Source organism: Arachis hypogaea, chromosome 11 (assembly GCF_003086295.3).
Source record: "Arachis hypogaea cultivar Tifrunner chromosome 11, arahy.Tifrunner.gnm2.J5K5, whole genome shotgun sequence".
NCBI classification, from domain to species: domain Eukaryota; kingdom Viridiplantae; phylum Streptophyta; class Magnoliopsida; order Fabales; family Fabaceae; genus Arachis; species Arachis hypogaea.
This window is the reverse complement of record NC_092046.1, coordinates 85,493,820-85,512,274: the sequence shown is the minus strand read 5'-3', so window position 1 is coordinate 85,512,274 and position 18,455 is coordinate 85,493,820. Positions and strand designations below refer to the sequence as shown.

The following is an 18,455-nucleotide window of genomic DNA, read 5'->3' as shown; positions in this document are numbered from 1 at the left end:
AGGAGAATCAACAAACTTTTGATTATTAGTCTAGTTTAGATTAGTTTTGAAGGGAAAGTTAGTTTCTAGAGAGAGAAGCTCTCATTTCTTTCTAGAATTAGGATTAGGTTTTAGATCTAGATCTAGTTCTTCTTCTCTTTTCTAATTTCCCTTTTCTTTCCTTAATTGTTATCTTATAGTTGTAGAATTCTTCTTCTCTTGTAATTCCTTTGTATTGTTAGTTGTAGTTTATGAACTTTCTTTTGTAGATCTACATTTCTCCTTCAATGCAATTGGTAAGTTCTTTGTTGTTTCATAATTATTTTTCTTTCTATTGTTGATCTCTTGCTATTCTAGTTAGATCTCCCTTTAATTCTTGCAATTCATGTTGTTTACTTTTATTGCCTTCTATGTGTTTGATGAAATGCTTCTTTTAGTTATTAGTGTAGATTTTGTTCCTCATGGCTTTGGTAGAGTAATTAGTGACGCTTGAGTTATCTAATTCCTTTGTTGATTGATAATTAGAAGTTGCTAATTGATTTGGATACCACTAAAGCTAGTCTTTCTCTTGGGAGTTGGCTAGGACTTGTGGAATCAAGTTAATTCATCCACTTGACTTTCCTCCATGGTTAGAGGTTAACTAAGTGGTAGCAATGAACAATTCTCATCACAATTGAGGAGGATAATAAGGATAGGACTTCCAATTCTCATAACCTTGCTAAGAGCTTTCATAGTTGGCAGTTTATTTTCATTGCCATTTACATTTCATGCTTCTTATCCAAAATCCCAAAATATACAACTCATAACCAATAACAAGAACACTTTATTGTGATTCCTAGGGAGAACGACCCGAGGTTTGAATACTTCGGTTATTATCTTAGGGGTTTGTTACTTGTGACAACCAAATGTTTGTATGAAAAGATTATTGTTGGTTTAGAAACTATACTTGCAACGAGGATTCAATTGTGAAATTCTAGACCACACAAAAATCTGCTCATCACCTTCCTAGTGATACAATCCCAAATCTCTAGAAAGAATGCAAGGCCATTAGTTTGAGAAGTTAAAAGGTGTTGGGAGAAGAAGTCAACGGAGATGCCATTGACGAACAAGGAAAAGAAGCCCACGAAGACATCAATTCCCAGGAGAAGGACGTGACTACCACCATTCAACAACAACCAATTCAACCCTCACAAGATGCACCAAAAGAGAAGATTCAAGTGCCAGAATATAAACCAAGAATTCTATACCCTCAAAGGTTGCAAAAAGAGGCCAAGGACAATCAATTCTCTAAGTTCTTGGAGGTTTTTAAGAAACTACAAATCAATATTCCTTTTGCTAAAACTCTTGAACAAATTCCTCTATATGCGAAGTTTATGAAGGAGTTGACTTCTAAGAAGAGGAGTTGGAGGGAGAATGAAATTGTGGTGATTACAAAGGAGTGTAGTGCCACAATTTAAAAGAACCTCCCTGAAAAATTGAAAGATCCTGGGAGCTTTGTCATCATTGTGCCATTGCTAAGGTGATAATTGAAAGAGCCTTATGCGACCTTGGAGCTAGCATCAAATTGATGACATTATCCTTGATGAAAAAGTTACATATTGAGGAGGTGAAACCCACCAGAATTTCTTTACAACTTGTTGATCGCTCCATTAAATTCCCACTTGGTGTTGTTGAGAACCTACTAGTGAAGGTGGGAACCTTCATATTCCCTGCAAATTTTGTTATATTGGACATGGAGGAAGATATTAATGCATCTATTATTCTAGGGAGACCTTTCCTTGCTACTGGGTGGGGCTTGATTGATCTAAAAAATGTGAATTAACATTGAGGGTTAATGATGAACAAATTGTGCTCAATGTATTCAAGACCGTGCAACACCCCAATGACTATAAAGATTGCACGAAAATTAATGCAATTGATACCTCAGTGGAAGAAGCATTAGAAGAAGATGAGTCCAATGATTCACTTGAGCCCTCTGTTGAGGTAGAGGTGGGTGAAATTGAAGATTGTCCACTAATGCGTGAGCATCTTTCTTATCTTTTCTTAGTGAATTTGCATGTGAAATTATTGAATTAAATCAAGATTTAGGTGTTTTAAGCCACCATGAATGCTACTTTAAGTTGTTTTGCATGATTAATTACAAGTAGCATTCGGGCGAGTTTGACAAAGTTCGTGTAGAAGAAAAGGAAGAAACTTAATGTTGTCAACCCTGACCTCTTTGCACTCCAACGAGCATAACTTGAGCTATAAAAATCTAATTGATGCAGTTTTAGCGGCATTAGAAAGCTAACTTCCAGGGCTTTCCAATGATATATAATAGTTTATACTTTTCTTCTAGCATCACAGTATCGAATGCTACAATCTGAAGTTTGGCCCCAGAAGCCCACTACTAGAAAATTACTTATTACAGATGGATATTTCTGACATATTTTATCCCACAAAAATACAGACAGATTTTGTAAGGGAATTTTTGTCAGAAACAAGAAAAAATGAATTACCCTGAATTACAGACGGAAAAGAGAATCTATCGATAATTCTGTCGGAAAAATTATTTTTTTTCGTGGAAAATAATTACCGACGGAAAATCCATCTATATTTAAATAAAAAAATGCTATGTTTTATTACATTATTACAGAGAAAAAAATCTATCTGTAATTTAAAATTTTCTTTCAGAAAAATTAAAATAAGGGTTTGTTACATACGTTCTCTTCCTCATTTCAGAACACTCCAAATCGGCGCCTCCTCACCCATCCCCTCCAAATCTTTCATCGGCGATGCCTCTCACCCGAAGCTCCATTACACCCCTTCCCCAACCTCTCCGTCGCACTGGAACAGAAATGGTAGGTAACCTAATCTGTTCGTGGATTTTTCATTGATGTTCTAGGTCTTGCATTGTTGCTATTTCTGTTTTCGTGTCACATGAATCTGATATTGTTCTTCTTATCGTTCTCCGATGAGGCATGTTAGCTGAAAGCATTAAAAGAAAAGGAATGATTATTCTTTGAGTACATTCTTCTTATCGATCTCCGATGAGGCTGTTTGGGAAAACTCTTGGAGAAATGAGTACAAGCAAATCTATCGTTCTAGTTCCTATGTTTTGTTTTCTTTCATTCACTTCCATTGCTAATAAGGCATAGTGATTAGTTTATTTTATCTGAAATTGCTAGGTTTTGGACTTTTGGAGAAGGATTTTCTACAAAGGAAACTTAAATATTAATCATGTGATGCTTAATCCACTCATAATTACTCATAATTGTTGATTCGTAGCTTAAATTGTTCCAATTCCATCTGCAATATTAAGCTAATTGTGATTATGATTCCTTGCTTTGTGTGATTTATGATATTTGGTTTTCATGAACCATGTTTATTTCCATTGTCATGATAAAATTTATTCACGTACTGTATGCGATGGGGTATTCTTCCCCCCTACAAGAAAGTTAAGGGAATGTCAATGGAAAAAGTTATATATTCAGGTAATTGCTTATTTTTCTCATTTTGTTTGATATCTATTCTTCAACATTTGTTTTTCTATGTATTTATAATAATCATATTTCATCATTTCTCTTATGGAAGCTTGAGATGAGTTATTCATACATTTTGTTTGTTCATGCGTGTTTGTGGATCTTTTCATTTATCTTATCATTGTGCAGCGCGATGGAGAGGATATGGTTAAACTTGTCAAAAACTACCAAAATGAGTTTAAGGAGTATTACATTCAAATGCAAGCAGCTAAGCAGAATCAAACCCCTCATCCTTCGTAGGTAATGGGAGCCTCCATTATTGTGGAAATATCTACTGATATATTGAAAATGATCTTAGGGAGATAAATAGTTATGGTCCTTGATGAGCGGATAATTTATACACTTTTTGGCATTGTTTTTACATAATTTTTAGTATGATTTAATTAGTTTTTAGTATATTTTTATTAGTTTTTAAATAAAAATCATATTTCTGGACTTTACTTTGAGTTTGTGTATTTTTCTGTGATTTCAGGTTATTTCTGGCTGAAATTGAGGGACTTGAACAAAAATCAGATTCAGAGGCTGAAGAAGGACTGCAGATGCTGTTGGATTCTGACCTCCCTGCACTCAAAGTGGATTTTCTGGAGCTACAAAACTCTAAATGGCGCGCTCTCAATTGCGTTGGAAAGTAGACATCCAGGGCTTTCAAGAAATATATAATAGTCCATACTTTGCCTAAGTTTAGATGACGCAAACTGGCGTTTAACGCCAGCTTTATGCCCTATTCTGGCGTTAAACGCCAGAAACAAGTTGCAAAGTAGAGTTAAACGCCAAAAACAAGTTAAAAACTGGTGTTCAACTCCAAAAAGAGTCTCTACATATAAAAGCTCAATGCTCAGCACAAGCACACACTAAGTGGGGCCGGAAGTGGATTTCTACATCATTTACCTATCTCTGTAAACCCTAGTAACTAGTTTAGTATAAATAGGACTTTTTACTAGAATTTTTGGATCATCTTCGAATCTTTGGACGTTTAGTCCCTAGACGTTGGAGGCTGGCCTTTCGGCCATGCCTGGACCTTGTTCTTATGTATTTTCAACGGTAGAGTTTCTACACACCATAGATTAAGGTGTGGAGCTCTACTGTTCCTCATGAATTAATGCAAAGTACTATTGTTTTTCTATTCAATTCAAGCCTATTTCTTCTCTAAGATATTCATTCGCACACAAGAACATGATGAATGTGATGATTATGTGACGCTCATCATCATTCTCACTTATGAACGTGTGCCTGACAAACACTTCCGTTCTACATGCAAACAAGCTTGAATGCATATCTCTTAGCCTCCTGATCTACGATCAGAGTCTTCGTGGTATAGGCTAGAATTATTGGCGGCCGTTCTTGAGATCCGAAAATTCTAAACCTTGTCTGTGGTATTCCGAGTAGGATCTGGGAAGGGATGGCTGCGACGAGCTTCAAACTCGCGAGTGCTGGGCGTAGTGACAGACGCAAAAGGATTACTGAATCCTATTCCAGCATGATCGAGAACCGACAGATGATTAGTCGTGCGGTGACAGCGCATTTGGACCATTTTCACTGAGAGGACGGGATGTAGCCATTGACAACGGTGATACCCAACATACAGCTTGCCATGGAAAGGAGTATGAAGGATTGGATGAAGTCAGTAGGAAAGCAGAGATTCAAAAGGAACTAAGCATCTCCATACGCTTATCTGAAATTCTCACCAATGAATTACATAAGTATCTCTATCTTTATTTTACATTTTAATTATATTTTAACTATTAAAATTCTATAACCATTTGAATCCACCTGACTGAGATTTACAAGGTGACCATAGCTTGCTTCAAGCCGACAATCTCCGTGGGATCGACCCTTACTCACGTAAGGTTTATTACTTGGACGACCTAGTGCACTTGCTGGTTAGTTGTGCGAAGTTGTGACAAAGAACTAAGATTATGAACGTGCGTATAAATTTTTTGGCGCCGTTACCAAGGAATGAGCAATCACGATTTCGTGCACCAAGTTTTTGGCGCCGTTGCCGGGGATTGTTCGAGTTTGGACAACTGACGGTTCATCTTGTTGCTCAGATTAGGTAATTTTATTTTAATTTTAAGCTTTTTATTTCTTATTTTCAAAAAATACAAAAAAATTTTTTTCTTCTTTTTCGTTCTTGCCAAAATAATTTTCGAAAAAAAAAAAACAAAAAAATTAATAAAATCATAAAAACCAAAAATTTTGTGTTTCTTGTTTGAGTCTAGTGTCAAATTTTAAGTTTGGTGTCAATTGCATGTTTTAACTTTTCCCTAAAAATTTTCGAAAACTCATGCATGGTGTTCTTCATAATCTTCAAGTTGTTCTTGGTAAGTCTTCTTGTTTGATCTTTAAAATTTCTTGTTTTGTGTCTTTTCTTGTTTTTCATATGCATTTTTGAATTATTAGTGTCTAAAGTTTGAAAATTTCTAAGTTTGGTGCCTTGCATGTTTTTCTTTTCTTAAAAATTTTCAAAAATAAGTATTGATGTTCATCTTGATCTTCAAAGTGTTCTTGGTGTTCATCTTGACATTCAAAGTGTTCTTGCATGCATTAGTTGTTTTGATTCATAATTTTTATGTTTTGTTTCAATTTAGTGTTTTTCTCTCTCATCATTAAAAATTCAAAAATAAAAAATATATCTTTCCTTGTTTTACTCATAAATTTCAATTTCAAAATTCTATCTTTTCAAATCTTTTTCAAAAATCAAATCTTTTTCATTTATTTTTATATATTTTTGAAATTTTTTTTTTAAAAATTGATTTTCAAAATCTTTTTCCTATTCTTACTTCATATTTTCAAAAATCTCACTAACATTTAATTTTTAGAATAAAAAAATTTCAAGTTGTTACTTGCCTATTAAGAAAGGTTCAATCTTTAAATTTTAAAATCCTATCTTTCTATTTCTTGTTAGTCAATTAATACACTTTAATTTTCAAAATAATATCTTTTTAATTTTCAATCATATCTTTTTGATTGCTAATTTCAAAATCTTTTTCAAAATCAAATCTTTTTAATTTCTTCTTCAATCATATCTTTTTTTAAATAAATTGCAATCATATCTTCTCAATCAAATCTTTTTCAAAAAAATTTCAATCATTTCAATCATATCTTTTTCAAAAATCAATTTTCAAAATCTTTTCTGACTTCCTATCTTTTCAAATTTTATTTTCAAATATTTTTTTTCAATTACCTACCTGACTTTCTATTTGATTTTAAAAATTTTCTATTTCAATCATATCTTTTTCAAAACCACTTAACTAATTTTCTCTCTCTAATTTTCGAAAACTCCTTCCCCCTTTTTTCAAAATTTTTTTTATTAACTAATTGTTTTAAATTTTAATTTAATTTAATTTTTCTTTTTTAATTTTTGAATTCTAATTAATATTTAAAATAAAAACAAAAATATTTTTACTTTATTTTAATTAATTTTGGAATCTTTTTCTTCTCCTTCTTCTATTCTCCTCTTTTTCTACTCACATAAAGGAATCTCTATACTGTGACATAGAGGATTCCATATTTTCTTTTCTGTTCTCTTCTTTTTCATATGAGCAGGAACAAGGATAAGAACATTCTTGTTGAAGCTGATCCTGAACCTGAAAGGACTCTGAAGAGGAAGCTAAGGGAAGCTAAAGCACAACTCTCTGGAGAAAACCTGACAGAAATTTTTGAAAAAGAAGGAGACATGGCCAAAAATAATAACAATGGTGGAGATGCAAGGAAGATGCTTGGTGACTTTATTGCACCATCTTCTAACTTCTATGGAAGAAGCATCTCACTTTCTGCGATTGGAGCAAACAATTTTGAGCTAAAGCCTCAATTAATTTCTCTGATGCAACAGAATTGCAAGTTTCATGGCCTTCCATCAGAAGATCCTTTTTAGTTCTTAACTGAATTCTTGCAAATCTGTGATATTGTTAAGACCAATGGGGTTGATCCCGAGATCTACAGGCTTATGCTTTTCCCGTTTGCTATAAGAGACAAAGCTAGAATATGGTTGGACTCTCAACCTAAAGATAGCTTGAACTCTTGGGATAAGCTAGTCACGGCTTTCTTAGCCGAGTTCTTTCCTCCCCAAAAGCTTAGCAAGCTTAGAGTGGATGTTCAAACCTTCAAACAGAAAGAAGGTGAATCCCTCTATGAAGCTTGGGAGAGATACAAGCAACTGACCAAAAGGTATCCTTCTAACATGATTTCAGAATGGACCATCCTGGATATATTCTATGATGGTCTGTCTGAATTATCTAAAATGTCATTGGACCATTTTGCAGGTGGATCCATTCACCTAAAGCAAATGCCTACAGAAGCTCAGGAACTCATTGACATGGTTGCAAATAACCAGTTCATGTATACTTCTGAAAGGAATCCTGTGAGTAATGGGACACTTCAGAGGAAGAGAGTTCTTGAAATTGATACTTTGAATGCCATATTGGCTCAGAATAAAATATTGACTCAACAAGTCAATATGATTTCTCAGAGTCTGAATGGATTGCAAGCTGCATCCAACAGTACTAAAGAAGCATCTTCTGAAGAAGAAGCTTATGATCCTGAGAACCCTGCAATAGCAGAGGTGAATTACATGGGAGAACCCTATGAAAACACCTATAATCCCTCATGGAGAAATCATCCAAATTTCTCATGGAAGGATCGACAAAAGTCTCAACAAGGCTTTAATAATGGTGGAAGAAACAGGTTTAGCAATAGCAAGCCTTTTCCATCATCCTCTCAGCAACAGACAGAGAATTCTGAGCAGAATCCATCTAGCTTAGCAAATATAGTCTCTGATCTATCTAAGGCCACTCTAAGCTTCATGAATGAAACAAGGTCCTCCATTAGAAATTTGGAGGCACAAGTGGGCCAGCTGAGTAAAAGAGTCACTGAAACTCCTCCTAGTATTCTCCCAAGCAATATAGAAGAGAATCCAAAAAGAGAGTGCAAGGCCATAACCTTACTTGGTGTGGCCGAACCCAGAGAGGAGGAGAAGGACGTGAATCCTAGTGAGGAAGACCTCCTGGGACGTTCACTGACCGATAAGGAGTTTTTCTTTGAGGAACCAAAGGAATCTGAGGCTCATCTAGAGACCATAGAGATTCCATTAAACCTCCTTTTACCATTCATGAGCTCTGATGACTATTCTTCCTCTGAAGAGGATGAAGATATCAGTGAAGAGCAGGTTGCTAAATATCTAGGAGCCATCATGAAGTTGAATGCCAGTTTATTTGGTAATGATACTTGGGAGGATGAACCCCCCTTGTTCTCCAATGAACTCAGTGCATTGATAAGGCAGACATTGCCTCAGAAGAAACCGGATCCCGGAAAGTTCTTCATACCTTGTACCATAGGCACCATGACCTTTGAGAAGGCTCTGTGTGACCTTGGGTCAGGGATAAACCTCATGCCACTCTCTGTAATGGAAAAATTGGGAATCTTTGAGGTATAAGCTGCAAGATTCTCACTAGAGATGGTAGACAAATCAATGAAACATGCTTATAGATTAGTAGAGGACTTGTTAGTAAAGGTTGAAGGCCTTTACATCCTTGCTGATTTCATAATCCTAGACAATGGGAAGGATGAGGATAAATCCATCATCCTTGGAAGACCCTTCCTAGCCACAGCAAAAGCTGTGATTGATGTGGACAGAGGAGAGTTGGTCCTTCAACTAAATGAGGACAACCTTGTGTTTAAAACTCAAGGATCTCATTCTGTAACCATGGAGAGGAAGCATGAAAAGCTTCTCTCATTGCAGAGTCAACCAAAGCCCCCACAGTCAAACTCTAAGTTTGGTGTTAGGAGGTCACAACCAAACTCTAAGTTTGGTGTTGAACCCCCACATTCAAACTCTAAGTTTGGTGTTGGGAGGTCCCAACAATGCTCTAAACATCTGTGAGGCTCCATGAGAGTTCACTGTCAAGCTATTGACTTTAAAGAAGCGCTTGTTGGGAGGTAACCCAATGTTATTTAATTGTATCTATTTATTTTCTATGTTATTTTATGTTTTTTTTAGGTTGATGATCATGTGGAGTCACAAAAACTATTGAAAAATCAAAAACAGAATGAAAAATAGCATTAAAAATAGCTCACCCTGGAGGAAAAGCTTACTGGCGTTTAAACGCCAGTAAGAAGCATCAAACTGGCGTTTAACGCCAGAAAGAAGCATCAAGCTGGTGTTAAACGCCAGAAACAAGCAGCAAGCTGGCGTTTAACGCCAGACATGCATTCTAAGGGCGTTTGCACGCATAAATGGAGCAGGGATGTTAAGTCCTTGACCCCTCTGGATCTGTGGACCCCACAGGATCCCCACCTACCCCACCTCTTCTTCTCTCTTCTTTACACCTTTTCATAACTCTTTTCCCCAAATACCCTTCACCAATCACCTCCATACCTCTTCCTCAAATACCCTTAACCACTCACATCCATCCACTCTTCCCCATAAACCCCACCTACCTCCAAAATTCAAATTCTTTTCCCTCCTAAACCCAACCCTAATGGCCGAAACCTACCCTCCCCCACCCCTATATAAACCCCTCAACACTACTCCATTTTCACACATTACAACCACCACTCCTCCCCCTTGGCCAAATACACCTTCTCCCTCCATCTCCTCCATTTTCTTCTTCTTCTACTACTTCCTTTCTTCTTTTGCTCGGGGATGAGCAAACCTTTTAAGTTTGGTATGGTAAAAGCATTGCTTTTTGTTTTTTCATAACCATTAATGGCACCTAAGGCCAGAGAAACCTCAAGAAAGAGGAAAGGGAAGACAATTGCTTCCACCTCTGAGTCATGGGAGATGGTGAGATTCATCTCAAAGGTCCATCAAGACCACTTCTATGAAGTTGTGGCCAAGAAAAAGGTGATCCCTGAGGTCCCTTTTAAGCTCAAAAAGAGCGAATATCCGGAGATCCGACAAGAGATTAGAAGAAGAGGATGGGAAGTTCTCTCTAATCCTATTCAACAAGTCGGGATCTTAATGGTTCAAGAGTTCTATGCAAATGCATGGATCACTAGGAACCATGATCAAAGTGTGAACCCAAACCCAAAGAACTGGCTTACCATGGTTTGGGGAAAATACTTAGATTTCAGTCTGGAAAATGTAAGGTTGGCGTTCAACTTGCCAATGATGCAAGAAAATGCACGCCCCTACACTAGAAGGGTCAACTTTGATCAAAGGTTGGACCAAGTCCTCATGGACATATGTGTGGAAGGAGCTCAATGGAAAGTTGACTCAAGAGGCAAGCCGGTTCAATTGAGAAGACCGGACCTTAAGCCTATAGCTAGAGGATGGTTGGAGTTCATCCAACGCTCAATTATTTCTACTAGCAACCGGTCTGAAGTTACTGTAGACCGGGCCATCATGATCCATAGTATCATGATTGGGGAGGAAGTGGAAGTTCATGAGATTATACCTCAAGAACTCTACAAGGTGCCTGACAAGTCCTCCACTTTGGCAAGGTTAGCCTTTCCTCACCTCATTTGCCACCTCTGCAATTCGGCTGGAATTGACATAGAGGGAGACATCCTCATTGAAGAGGATAAGCCCATCACTAAGAAAAGGATGGAGCAAATAAGAGATCATGGACCTCAACAAGAGCATGAGGAAATTCCTCACCATGAAATCCCTGAGATGCCTCAAGGGATGCACTTCCCTCCATAAAACTATTGGGAGCAAATCAACACCTCCCTAGGAGAATTAAGTTCCAACATGGGACAACTAAGGATGGAACACCAAGAGCACTCTATCATTCTCCATGAGATTAGAGAAGATCAAAGAGCTATGAGGGAGGAGCAACAAAGACAAGAAAGAGACATAGAGGAGCTCAAGAGCACCATTGGTTCTTCAAGAAGAGGAAGACGCCACCCTCACTAAGGTGGACCCGTTCCTTAATCTCTTTGTCTGTTTATTTTTCTCTGTTTTTCATTTACTATGCTTTATGTTTATGTTTGTGTCTTATTACATGATCATTAGTATTTAACTGTCTATATCTTAAAGCTATGAATGTCCTATGAATCCATCACCTTTCTTAAATGAAAAATGCTTTAATTACAAAAGAACAAGAAGTACATGAATTTCGAATACATCCTTGAAATTAGTTTAATTATTTTGATGTGGTGACAATACTTTTTGTTTTCTGAACGAATGCTTGAACAGTGCATATGTCTTTTGATATTGTTGTTTATGAATGTTAAATATGTTGGCTCTTAAAAGAATGATGAAAAGGAGAAATGTTATTGATAATCTGAAAAATCATAAAATTGATTCTTGAAGCAAGAAAAAGCAGTGAATACAAAAGCTTGCGAAAAAAAAGAAAAGAAAAATGGCGAAAAAAGAAAAAAGAAAAAAAAAGAGAAAGAGAAAGAAAAAGCAAGCAGAAAAAGCCAAAAGCTCTTTAAACCAAAAGGTAAGAGCAAAAAGCCAATAGCCCTTAAAACCAAAAGGCAAGGGTAAAAAGGATCCAAGGCTTTGAGCATCAGGATAGGAGGGCCTAAAGGAATAAAATCCTGGCCTAAGCGACTAAACCAAGCTGTCCCTAACCATGTGCTTGTGGCGTGAAGGTGTCAAGTGAAAACTTGAGACTGAGCGGTTAAAGTCGAGCTCTAAAGCAAAAATAGAGTGTGCTTAAGAACCCTGGACACCTCTAATTAGGGACTCTAGAAAAGCTGAGTCACAATCTGAAAAGGTTCACCCAATTATGTGTCTGTGGCATTTATGTATCCGGTGGTAATACTGGAAAACAAAGTGTTTAGGGCCACGACCAAGACTCATAAAGTAGTTGTGTTCAAGAATCAACATACTGAACTAGGAGAATCAATAACACTATCTGAATTCTGAGTTCCTATAGATGCCAATCATTCTGAACTTCAAGGGATAAAGTGAGATGCCAAAACTGTTCAGAGGCAAAAAGCTACTAGTCCCGCTCATCTGATTGGAGCTAAGTTTCATTGATATTTTGGAATTTATAGTATATTCTCTTCTTTTTATCCTATTTGATTTTTAGTTGCTTGGGGACAAGCAACAATTTAAGTTTGGTGTTGTGATGAGCGGATAATTTATACGCTTTTTGGCATTGTTTTTACATAGTTTTTAGTATGATTTAATTAGTTTTTAGTATATTTTTATTAGTTTTTAAATAAAAATCACATTTCTAGACTTTACTATGAGTTTGTGTGTTTTTCTGTGATTTCAGGTAATTTCTGGCTGAAATTGAGGGACTTGAGCAAAAATCAGATTCAGAGGCTGAAGAAGGACTACAGATGCTGTTGGATTCTGACCTCCCTGCACTCAAAGTGGATTTTCTGGAGCTACAATAGTCTTAATGGCGTGCTCTCAATTGCGTTAGAACGTAGACATCCAGGGCTTTCCATCAATATATAATAGTCCATACTTTGCCCAAGTTTAGACGACTCAAACTGGCGTTTAACGCCAGCTTTATGCCCTATTCTGGCGTTAAACGCCAGAAACAAGTTGCAAAGTAGAGTTAAACGCCATAAACAAGTTACAAACTGTTGTTCAACTCCAAAAAGAGTCTCTACACATGAAAGCTCAATGCTCAGCCCAAGCACACACCAAGTGGACCCGGAAGTTGATTTCTACATCATTTACCTATCTCTGTAAACCCTAGTAACTAGTTTAGTATAAGTAGGACTTTTTACTAGAATCTTTGGATCTTCTTCGAATCTTTGGAAGTTTAGTCCCTAGACATTGGAGGCTGGCCATTCGGCCATGCCTGGACCTTGTTCTTATGTATTTTCAACGGTAGAGTTTCTACACACCATAGATTAAGGTGTGGAGCTCTGCTGTTCCTCATGAATTAATGCAAAGTACTATTGTTTTTCTATTCAATTCAAGCCTATTTCTTCTCTAAGATATTCATTCACACACAAGAACATGATGAATGTGATGATTATGTGACGCTCATCATCATTCTCACTTATGAACGCGTGCCTGACAAACACTTCCGTTCTACATGCAAACAAGCTTGAATGCATATCTCTTAGCCTCCTGATCTACAATCAGAGTCTTCATGGTATAGGCTAGAATTATTGGCGGCCATTCTTGAGATTCGGAAAGTATAAACCTTGTCTGTGGTATTCCGAGTAGGATCTGGGAAGGGATGGCAGTGACGAGCTTCAAACTCGCGAGTGCTGGGCGTAGTGACAGACGCAAAAGGATTACTGAATCCTATTCCAGCATGATCGAGAACCGACAGATGATTAGCCGTGCGGTGACAGCGCATTTGGACCATTTTCACTGAGAGGACAGGATGTAGCCATTGACAACGGTGATGCCCAATATACAGCTTGCCATGGAAAGGAGTATGAAGGATTGGATGAAGTCAGTAGGAAAGCAGAGATTCAGAAGGAACTAAGCATCTCCATACGCTTATCTGTAATTCTCACCAATGAATTACATATGTATCTCAATCTTTGTTTTACATTTTAGTTATATTTTAACTATTAAAACTCTATAACCATTTGAATCCGCCTGACTGAGATTTACAAGGTGACCATAGCTTTTTTCAAGCCGACAATCTCCGTGGGATCGACCCTTACTCACGTAAGGTTTATTACTTGGACGACCCAGTGCACTTGCTGGTTAGTTGTGCGAAGTTGTGACAAAGAACTAAGATTATGAACGTGCGTTTAAAGTTTTTGGCGCCGTTACCAAGGAATGAGCAATCACGATTTCGTGCACCAGTCCTTGAACCACTGTTCGTGCTCCCCTGCTGATGAGTGGATATTTTATACGCTTTTTGGCATCATTTCCATATAGTTTTCATTATGTTTTGTTTAAATTTTATTAAGTTTTCATAGGTTTTAGTGCAAAATTCACATTTTTGGATTCTACTTTGAGTTTGTGTGTTTTATTGTGATTTTAGATATTTTCTGGCTGAAATTAAGGAGCTTGAGCAGAAGTCTGATTCAGGGACAGAGAAAGGACTGCAGATGCTGTCAGGATTTGACCTCTATACACTCGAAGGAGCTTTTATGGAGCTACAAGGGTCCAAATGGTGCGCTCTCAACGGTTATGGAAAGCAAACATCTAGGACTTTCCAGAAATATATAATAGTTCATACTTTGTTTTGGAAATAAAGGCTCAAAACTGGCGTTCAATGCCAGCCACCAGCCCTATTCCTGGCGTCCAGCGCCCATAGGAGAGCAGCTCTGCAGCTGGCATCCAACGCCCAGGATGGAGTCCCTAGCCAGCGTTCAACGCCCCTAAGGGGTACTAGCTCATGGGAGACACTCTAGCTCAGCCCGAACACTCACCAAGTGGGCCCCAGAAGTGGATTTTCGCACTATAAGACTAGTTTATCTTATTTTCTGTAATCCTTAATTACAAAACTAGTATATATAGAACAAAGATCACCCTTGTTAGAGATATTTGCCCATTCGAACCTTTCATTATTATTTTCTGTACAGTATGAGTCACTAACCTCCTAAGGTTAAGGTTAGGAGCTTTGCTGAGTTTCATGAATCAATAATATTACTGTTCTAATTCAATATGTCTGATTCTATTCTCTTATGCAACCTCGTTCTTCATCTTATGAATTGAGGGTGACCCGTGACAATCACCCTTGTTCTACATGGGTTCCGTGTGATTTCTGACCTGGATATCGTTGAACTAAAGCTAGAGATTACATTGCGGATTCCAATAGAGCATCTGAGCAACTTTGGATATTATTCCGAGGGTTACCTGAAACTGTAGGTCAATCTCAGACGAGATCTTCTGTACTGGTCGGAGATAACGTGTCCGGCTGATGAGTGGCGGCCGGAGCTATTGTATCCGACTTATGGACTGGCTATGCTGCTGATCCTTCGTCACCGGAGGGTGGGGGGTACCTGCAAGGGACTCCGATGCTTAAGTTAGCAAGGGTATTAAGCAGGTTTTTGTAGAATCAGAGTATGAGTTATACCTGGGTGCTCCAGTGTATTTATAATAGTGTAGAGTGACCTTCTTAGATAAGATAAGTTAGTTATTTTTATCTTATCTTATCTTATCTTTGAGTGAGGTCAGCTTATCTTCAAGGGAACCGCCCTTATCTCTATAGGCTTGGGCTGCCTTTGGATCTGGGTCGTATTGCTTGAGTTGGGCCCTTTTTGGGCTTTCCTGTCGATTTGGCCGAGCTCTTTGGGAAGAGGTCGGATAGTCTGACCTGAAGAGGTCGGTCGCTTTGTCGCTAATCATCTCGGGTCGGATAGCTCGACCCAGGGTATGAACAGTGCCCCTACTCGAGCTCGGTCTTTCTTTCGGAGGTCGAGTCTTAGTTTTAGGACTTCGATCCTTCTCTGGTGAAGCCAAACTCAGGCATTTTGTCGATTTTATCTTTGTAGAGTTCTTTTTTGAATGTGGAACGTTTCTTCTTTCGTTTCCTCTGAAAGCGCGCGCTTTTGTATTAGCGTCCTAGCCTTTGGAAATGTGCGAGGGTTTAATGCCCTCATTAATGCATTTTTAATGCTCCGTTTCTCTTAGCTCTTTTATTTTGAATTTTGCATTCAAGAAACGGTTTTCTCTTTTTTGTAACTTCCCCTCTTTTTTCTCTGTTTTTTTGTTTCGCCTCATTTTTCTCTGCGACGCTTTGTCTTGGTACTTTGTTGGTGCTTCGCTTGATAGACGATTTCTGCAACTTCCTTACTCTGGCTTTCAACTTTCTTCAGAGCTTTCCTCCTTTCTCCAGGTTTGGTTTCTACTTTCTGCTTCTTTACTTCTTTCGTTGTTTTACCTTCAGTTTTTGATAAAGCTTTGATTTTTTCGTTTGAAATGCATGCTGGAACGTCTGAATGCTTTTTGCGTCGTTATGCCCAATTTGTTGTTGTGATGCATGTTTCTGGCATTTCTTCCGATGATTGAGGTTTTGTTTGTTTGCATGTTTGCTTATTGTTTCTGACTGTCGCCTTCGTATTTTAGAATTTTGGGTCGATGAACTGCTTGATAATCTTTTGAAAAAGACTGCGCCTTTTGTAGCTTTCTTTACTGACAGACTTTGTAGCAAATAATGTTCTTTCTTATATTTGCTTTGTCTTTCTCTTCGTGTTGTTGTTTGTCTAGAAGGGGGGGGTTTTTTCTTCATCGAGGGTTTTGTCAAGATGTTAGCCTCGTAGATTTTTCCTGAGTCCTTACTCTGTCACTGCCTCCAAAGGATGCCCCTGGACCTTGTCTTGGGGTTTTCTTTTTACCTGTTTGTATGCTTGAGTCATGTTCTGCTATGAGTCAATTTTGACTTTGTCCGAAATATTTGGGTTAGTAATCTATTTTTTTCTTTCTTGCTGTAGGACTAGTTGACCTCATGTCTTCTCGTAAGAACACTGTTGAGACATCTTCCCAAGTCCCTGAGGGCATGGCTGATTGGATGGATTCGATGGTTCTTTTGTGTGTTTCCTTGGTTGATTCTGAGTTTTGTCAGCAGCTTAGGCAATTTCATAGGGTTTGTAGTAGTGGTAGTGAAGAAAAGAACTATGAACTTGTACCTCCCGATTCTGAAGAGAGGGTTTGTTTTTCTACCCGAATTGTTGGAGAGCGCCCCTTTTTCTATGCGTACGACTTCTTTTTTAGTCAAATGAATATTACTCTTCCTTTTACCCCCTTTGAGACCAACCTATTGTGGTCTTGTAATGTAGCTCCATCCCAGCTTCATCCCAACTCCTGGGGTTTTATTAAAATCTTTCAGTTGTTATGTTATGAGTTTGGTATCCCTGCTTCACAATCCCTTTTCTTTTATCTCTTTGTTTTGACAAAGCCTAGGGTGGTTAAGAAGAAAGCCGCTTGGGTTTCTTTCCGAGCTTCCCAGGGAAAAAAGGTTTTCTCCATATTTGATGAATCTTTCCGTGACTTCAAGAATTACTTTTTTAGGGTCCGAGCTGTTGAAGGAGCTCGGCCCTTTTTTCTGGATGAAAATGATGAGCCTGCCTTTCCTTTGGAATGGCAAAAGAACGTAATGGTGTCTAAATATACGTGGGAGATGTTAGATGAGGTTGAGCAAGATTTTGTGTCTGTGCTGGATGAAAACTGGGGGCAGCCTCCCCATCTCGACACCAAGAAATTTTTAGTCAACCCCTTTCTCCTCCAGCTGAGTTGGGTAGTGGTCAATTTTTTATTTTGATTGTTTTGTCGATTGTATCTCTTGTAAGCTCTTTTCTGATTCATAACTTGGTTTTCCGCTGTTGTGTTTTGTTTACAGAGATGATCAAGAATAATGAATCCATGAAGGCCTTTAAGAGGGCAAGAAAGGCTACTACAGCTCAAAACGTCTTGGCTAAGGCGGCCGGTGAGGGATCATCTCAAGTTCAGTCGAAGCCGGCCGTACCGAGCTCGCCGGGGGTGAGGAAGGTAATCCCTACTCCCTGGGTTCATTTGGCTGATCCTCCTCAAGTTTCTGTTGCTGCTTCTGGTGCTCCTTTAAAGAAAAAACTAAAAAAAAATGAGCCTTTCGACCTTGATGCCCCTGACTTTGACATGGTTGAGTTTGTTGATCAGCAGATTGGTCCTTACGGTACCATTCTTACCAACGATGTCTCTCTCCTTTGCCACTTGGATTTTATTACTCGGAGTAACGTCAAGATGGCATATATGGGAGCTGCCTTGTACCGAACTGCCCAAGACCTCCCTCTTCATGCTACCAAAGCTTTTATGGAGGAGGCTAAGCAAGAGTTCGACCGTATGAAGGGTTTGAAAGAGGAGTTCCAAGTGAAAGTAACCAAGCTGGAGAAAGAGTTGGAGACCGAAAAGGCTAGTTCTGTTGCCTTGGCGGCTTCTGTGAGGTTGGCTGAAGATACCGCATTGAGGCACAAGGATAGCTATGTTACGGCCTATAGGGAAGTGATGCGTCTCAGGGGGGAGTTGGAGTCTGCCCGGGTTGATTATGCCGAGCTCCAAGGTCACCTTGTAGGCAGCGTAAATGCTGCTTATGAGAACCTGAAGGAGCAAGTTCGAGTTCTTGCTCCCGAGGTCGACCTTACTCTCTTCAGCCT

The 18,455-nt window shown here is 38.3% G+C and overlaps 1 non-coding gene across 1 annotated transcript; it reads right to left on the bottom strand.

Annotated features, from left to right (window-relative positions):
• Positions 1-7,578: 7,578 nt before the first annotated feature.
• LOC112725352 (small nucleolar RNA R71) lies at positions 7,579-7,687 on the bottom strand. Its single transcript, XR_003164466.1, has one exon. It is a non-coding gene; the product is annotated as a small nucleolar RNA R71 (small nucleolar RNA).
• Between the last annotated feature and the right edge of the window lie 10,768 nt (positions 7,688-18,455).